At 37.2% G+C, this 7,232-nt stretch overlaps 1 pseudogene; it reads left to right on the top strand.

The window, feature by feature from the left end:
• The first annotated feature begins 570 nt into the window (after positions 1 to 570).
• On the top strand, positions 571 to 1,189 carry LOC130684179 (39S ribosomal protein L30, mitochondrial-like; annotated as a pseudogene).
• The last annotated feature ends 6,043 nt before the right edge of the window (positions 1,190 to 7,232 follow it).

The raw sequence follows: 7,232 nt of genomic DNA, 5'->3' as shown, positions 1-7,232 counted from the left end.
CAGTGCTGATTTTAATTTCAAGGCACCCATTTTCATTACAGAATTTTATAGTCTGAAATAGAACTACATTTTAGTTACCTTAAAATATTGTAATCATTCCACTTCAGCTTATTTTTATAATTTTAATTACAAAAATAAAGGTCTTATGTTTTTATTATTTTCAAAAATGATTCTGATAACCAAATTATTTTTTTTCTTTTTACAGATGTAAATTTTATGGCTTAGTCATCACAAACTAATCTTTCTAAAAAAAAATAATTTTCCTAAGCTGTGTTATTAAACCCTTCCTATTGCTAATACACTGAAAGCTCTCTAAAGTAGGCACCACCAAGTGTTGAGCTAGCATTGTCCCCAACTTCATACCAGGTATACTATAGAAAGAATGTAAGAGGTAAACTTGCTCAAAGGATAGAGGCGATGGGTGCTTCCGGCTTGGAGAAACAGGGAAAGCTTGGGTTGGATTTTGAACAATGAACAGGATTTCTTTGGCTTGAAATGTATTAAGAGGACATTTCATGCGAATAAAATGGTTATAGCGAAATGTGGAGATAATGACAGTATAATATGCACATGGCATGGCAAATAGTCCACTTTGACCAGAAAGGTGTGTTAGTATCTACTTGAAAAGTAATTTAACCTCCCTGGTATAGGTAAGTCCAGGGTGAACATTTAGCAGTTGGCTGCCTATAAGGAGAACATTCTCCACACTCACGACAGGGATTTTGTGATCAGTAATCATCCAGAGGCCTCCAGACAGATTAAAAATCGTTACAAAAGGTGTGTGGCCAGTCATTTGTATAGACTGGATTTCTGACAGATTTACCAGGTCAAGAATTCCCAATAAAGTATTTTGCCTTCACCTGCAGATCATGGGGAACATGGTGAAGGATCCACAGCACCCTCATAAACTGTGTATCATTATCAGAATAAAGAGTGCAAAAAGACATCCATATGGGAAAGAGATGTAATGGAGATGTTTGGGCTAGAAAAAGCACATACTCCAAAAGAAGATCCCTTCAGTGAATGCAAAACTGAAAATAGTTAAACATTTGATAGGAATCAAGCCCCTGAAATTGCCACGAGGACTTCCAGTGGAGGATGACATGTCTAACTGGGGCCTCAGAGCGCTGGGGAAGCAGTAGTGAGGCGCCACATAAGCCCTGTGGACCAGGAATCCTATAGGTCCTAGTGCCAGGGTAGCTTAATGAGACAGTGTTCTCCTTAAATGTATTTTAAACACTGAAATAAAAAGTAATTTGAACATCAAAATAAAGTGTTTTGGCTTTATAAAATTGGCAGTGGTGGAGGAGATACTGAGGCTTTTAACAAAGGAGCTAGTTTAATAAAATATGGCTTACAATAAGACAAAGTCAGCCTTGGTGTACAGAATATACTGGGAGTTGGGTGGGAAGAAGTGATGGTATGCCCTATATTTGAGCAATATTTCAATGAAAGAATCTAAAAGACACAGTAATATGGCTGACCTGGAAAAAAGAAAAAGAGAAGATACAGTTTTTAGGGTTTTAAGTTTGGATTACTGAGAAAATTGGAGCAATAGTAATGAGAGGATGATAGGAAACATATATTGTGAGGGTAAAGAAAAATTGGATTTTAAGTACTTTATGTCTTGCCAAGGTTCAACACCCATGTAGTCATCGCTGCCATTACTTTTATAGCACTTGTACAGTATACATTGTTTTTTCTTTTAACATATTTCAACAGGAACAGTACAAACAGGTATCCCCAGTGCAGTTAAAGAAACAGGAGTCATCTAAGACCCTGAAGAAGGTTATTTCAGCTTTGTCAAATCCAAAAGGAACCTCTAGTTCACCAGCACATCTAAAACAAACATTAGAAAACAACCACCCTAACCCGTTCTTGACAAATGCACTTTTTTTTTGTATCATTAATCTACAATTACATGAGGGACATTATGTTTACTAGACTCCCCTCATCACCAAGTCCCCCCACAAACCCCATTACAGTCACTGTCCATCAGCATAGTAAGAAGCACTACTTGTTTTCTCTGTTACACAGCTCTCCCAATGCCCCCCCCCACATTATACATGCTAATCATAATGCCCCCTTTTTTTACCCCCCTTATCTCACCCTTCCCACCCATAGTCCCCAGTCCCTTTCCATTTTGGTAACTGTTAGTCCATTCTTAGGTTCTGTGATTGTGCTGCTGTTTTATTCCTTCATGTTTTTCTTTTTTCTTATACTCCACATATGAGTGAAATCATTTGGTAATTGTCTTTCTCCTGGCTTATTTCACTGAGACTAATACCATATAGTTCCATCCATGTTGTTGCAAATGGTAGAATTTGTTTCCTTCTTACAGCTGAGTAATATTCCATTGTGTATATGTACAAACTCTTCTTTATCCATTCATCTACTGATGGACACTTAGGTTGCTTCCATTTCTTGGCTATTGTAAATAGTGCTGTGATAAACTGAGGTGCATCTGTCTTTTTCAAATTGGGCTGCTGCATTATTAGGTTGAATTCCTAGAAGTGGAATTCCTGGGTCAAATGGTATTTCTATTTTGAGCTTTTTGAGGAATTTCCATACTGCTTTCCACAATGGTTGAACCAATTTACATTCCTACCAGCAGTGTAGGAGGGTTCCCCTTTCTCCACAACCTCATCAACATTTGTTGTTGTTTGTCTGTTGGATGGTGGTGATCCTTACTGGTGTGAGGTGATACCTCATTGTGGTTTTAATTTGCATTTCTCTCGTGACTAGTGATGTGGAGCATCTTTTCATGTGTCTGTTGGCCATCTGAATTTCTTCTTTGGAGAACTGTCTGTTCAGCTCCTCTGCCCATTTTTTAATGTTCATGCATTGAATTACAAAAATATAATGAGACTGATATTTTAGAATGGTTAACATTTGATTTTCTCCTTGAACATATTTTTTGTTGTTGCTATAGATTTTCTAAAAATTAGCTTGAATTATAGGAATTAAAGAAAAAGAGAGCAAGGTGGGTGTGGTACCTACTAGTTTCATTTGTTTTATCCTTTTTTCTTGTTCAGATCTCTTAAACTTAGAGATGTCTTTAAAAGGTACACAGATGATTTACATCATTTCCTGTAAACTCATTTTCTTTTTTCTCTCACTTTTTTCCCATCAAACTAAATTATTATTGAAGAATGCTTTAGCCACAGATAAGCTCTCAAATGCTTCTTTGAAAACACTAATTTTTAAATAAATGTTTTTCAGCTTTTCTTATCTCAGTGGTGACATTTTCTGTTTTCTTTTCTCTGATTCACAAAAAGTATCAGCTCACTACATTTACATATATTTCTCCAACTCATTTTAACCAGCATTCATTTGATTTGTTAGTCACTATACATCTGACAAAATTTAATTAACATATTTATAAATTGCTCACTGCAAGAGAAAAAGTGGTGGCTTTAGATAAGTATTTGCATATTAAAATAGTGGCTAAATTGACTAAATATAAAAACTTATGCCAATCAATATTGGCACTGATAAATAGGTCAGGAGTTTCTGACTGGTCTCTTGATACTGACCAGGAATAAGCTTACATTTCTGGTTCTTATGTTTTAACTGACCATTGTTTAAGGTTGGAAAAAGATGATGGTAACCATTGTGTTGTCCCTCACATGTGGCAGCAGCCCCAGAGCTGCAGATCATCACTGCCCAGCCACATAGGCCTGATGTGCAGTCAGCTCACTGGGGCTTTGGGCCTGTCGGCTCCAAGGTCTTCACTCGAAGACAAGGATCATTTCAAAACTCACTGCGTAACATTCACATTTCAACATGAGGTGGCCAGACGAAAGGCACGCTTTGTTCTCAGGATCCCCAAAGCAGCTTAGAGTGAACTAAAATCGGAAAAAGCACAGGTGAACGTCCTCTGCAGACCCTGATGGTCCAGGTAGGAAGCGCCTGCCTCCGCCTTCTGCCTGGCCCTGCGGAGACACGGCGCCACTCTCTGGGGGCACAGCCTGGGCCTTGATGCCCTCTGGCCGGGTAAGGCTGGGCACACCACCAGCCGGCGAGGCGGGTGTCGGGCTGTGAGCCGGCCGCTGACCCATCACACCGGCCTCCTGCCGACCGGCGCCGTGCCTGCGGAAGAGGGGCGTGCAGCAAGCCCGCTACTGCTCCTCAATGCGTGATGCACAATCCAAGACATAGTTGGCAAACGGCGATATTCGGGAAATACTGCTGAGCCCTCGAGCTGGTGGAGGGCTTCCCCGTTATACAATAGCTATTTCTTTAATTAACTGAGGCACACTTTACATGAAATGGAATCCACTCATCTGAAGCATGTAGTTAAGTGGGATTTGACAGTGTGTATACCCATGCTATAAATTTCCTTCAAAGCACTGATCGAACTTCACCCCAATTATTTTGTTGTTTTATGATTTAATTCATTCCATTTAAAATATTTTCTAATTTTTCTTGTCATTTCCTCTTCAACCCATGGGTTATTTAGAAAAGTGCTTTTTATTTTCCAGATAGTTTCCAGATAGCTTTCTGTTTATCATGTCTAATTTAATTTTCTTGTTGACAAGTATATGCTCTGTATGACTTAAGTTTTGGTAAATTCATTGAATTTTGTTTATTGCCCTGAACAGACTCTAGCTTTCTTAATGTTCCATGTCACTTGAAAGTAAAGTATTTCCTGTTCTTATTGTCCTGCTCTATAAATGTCAATTGGGTCACGTTGACAGGGCTCTTTTCTATACCCTTACTGATTTTTCTGTCGACTCAGAATGCCAATGATTAGGAAAAGCATTAAATCTCCACAGACAAGTAGGGCTTCACGCCCTTTTCACTTCAATTTTCTCAGCACCTGTTTCCCACAGTTAGAAGCTCTGTTATGGGTGTTCTTATTTTCTTAATGAATTGTCATATTTATTGTATAGCATATTATAATTATTATATTTTCTGAATGAATTGTTCCCATCTTTCATTTTTATACTTCACTCTTTATCCTTGATAGTATTTTTGTTCTTGCATACAATTTGCTTTGCAGCCAAAATTTGTTATCATTAGAATTTGGAGATACATAATTTTCCATCTTCTTGCCTTTAACATATTTGTGTTCTTAAAAAGTGCATTTCCACTAAACAGCATACAGATGACTTATTTTAATCCATTCTGACAACCTGTGCCTTTCGTTGGGGGCTTTAGTTCATGTGGTCAATGCAAAAATCTATCTGCTTGCCCCAGTGTAGCTTTCATTGATCCATGATTTGTCCCATCTGTTCTTTTTTTCTTTCCCTGACATTCTGTGCTCCTGCGTTTATGTGGCTGAATTGAGTATTTTTTACCTATTCTTTTGATATATTAATATACTTCTTTGTTTATTTTTATTTTTGCTGGTTGCTCTGGAGTTTATGGTGCCCGCCATAAGTTATCATGGTATGTCTTTAACTATCATGCTACTTCATACATAATGTAAAAAAACAATGCATTTCAATTTACCGTTTTCCAGATTTTGTGCTCTTAACTGTGGTATGTTTAACTTTTGCATATGCAAAAACTTAGTTATATTATCTTTAACATAAAGTATTTTTTACTTTTCCTTTTCATATAATCACATGTTGTAATTGAGCTTATTTATGTCTGTGTGTGTACAGTTCTTTGGATTTTCACATATGTTTATATTTGTGTATCTACCACCAAAATCAGAACACAGAAAAGTTCCAAATTACCCAGAAATCTGTGCTACCAATTTGTAGGTACCTCTTGTGATGGTAATTTTATGTATTAACTTGACAGGGTCATGGGGTCAGACATTATCCTCGCTGTTTTTGGGTAAGTTTATCACTTAAATCAATGGACTGAATAAAGCAGATGACCCTGCCTAAAGCGAGGGGGCCTCATCTTATCAGCTGAAGGTTCAAATAAAACAAAAGGCTGAACTTCCTCTTAGGAAGAATTTCCTCCTCCTTCACAGCCTTTGAACTAGGGCATCTGCTTTTTCCTGCCTTTGGACTCAATCTAAAGCATCAGATCCTCTGGGTCTCAAGCCTGCCCTGGCCTTCAGGCTGGAGCTACACTGCAGACCTTCCTGGGTGTGCAGCGTGTCAGCTCGCCCAGCAGATCTTGGGGTTTGTCAGCCTCCGACGTCACAGACCTGATTCCTTATAACACATAGTATGTTACATATATAAATTATATTCTCATTCCACAAATATATATGTACGAATAATGTAATATAATACAAATACTATTTTGTTTTATGATTTAATTCCATTCAATTTAAAATATTTTCTAATATGTCATATCATTATGTATTATTTATGTATTTACATAATACAAAATAAAATAAATCTCCTATTGGTTCTGTTTCTTTGGAGAACCCTAATACACACACCCAGCCCCTAATCCTTGTAAACATCCCATCTGTTCTCCATCACTAAACTTTTGTCTTATTGAGACTGTCATATAAATAAATTAAGTAATACCACCTATAATATTTTAAGATGGACTTCTTTCACATAAAATAATGCAGTTGAAATTTAGCAAACCTGTTGGGTATACTAACAGCTTGTTCCTTTATATTGCTCACATTTTATTTTGTGGATGTCAAATGGTTTGTTTATACATTTGCTAGTTGAAGAGCATTTGAGTGTTTTCCAGTGTTTGGCAATTGTGAATATAGATGCTATGAACATGTATGAAAACATTACGCATAAATTTTAGTGTGAGTGTAAGTTCTCATTTCTCTAGGGCAGACACCCAGAGGTGAGGCCGGGTTTGTTTCACCTTGTAAGAAACTGTAAGATGATCTCTAGAGGCTGTGCCATTCTCAGTTCCCACCAGTAGCATATGAGTGACAGGAGCTCTGTACCCTTGTCTGCATGTGGCAGTGTCAGAACTTTTTATATTAACCACTCTCATAGGTGTGTAGTAAACCTCATCACAGTTTCCATTTGGACTTCCCGAATGTGTAATGATATTGAACATCTTTTCATGCATTTATTTGCCATCTTTGCATCCTCTTTAGTGATGTGTCATGTTTTCTGCCTATTTTCTAAATTATATTGTATATTTTCTTATTGAGTTTTGAGAATCCTTGAAATATTCTGGGTCCATGTGTCACATATTAGATTTGAAAATATTTTCTCCCACTCTACAGTTTGTCTTTTTATTCTCTTAACACTGTCATTAAAGAGTAAAAGGAGCTAAATAATGATGAAGAACAACTAAATTTCTTCGTTGTGATTTTTATATATGTTGTATCTAAGAACTTT

This window comes from Manis pentadactyla, chromosome 6, assembly GCF_030020395.1.
Source record: "Manis pentadactyla isolate mManPen7 chromosome 6, mManPen7.hap1, whole genome shotgun sequence".
NCBI lineage: Eukaryota > Metazoa > Chordata > Mammalia > Pholidota > Manidae > Manis > Manis pentadactyla.
This window is presented reverse-complemented; position numbering and strand designations above follow the sequence as displayed.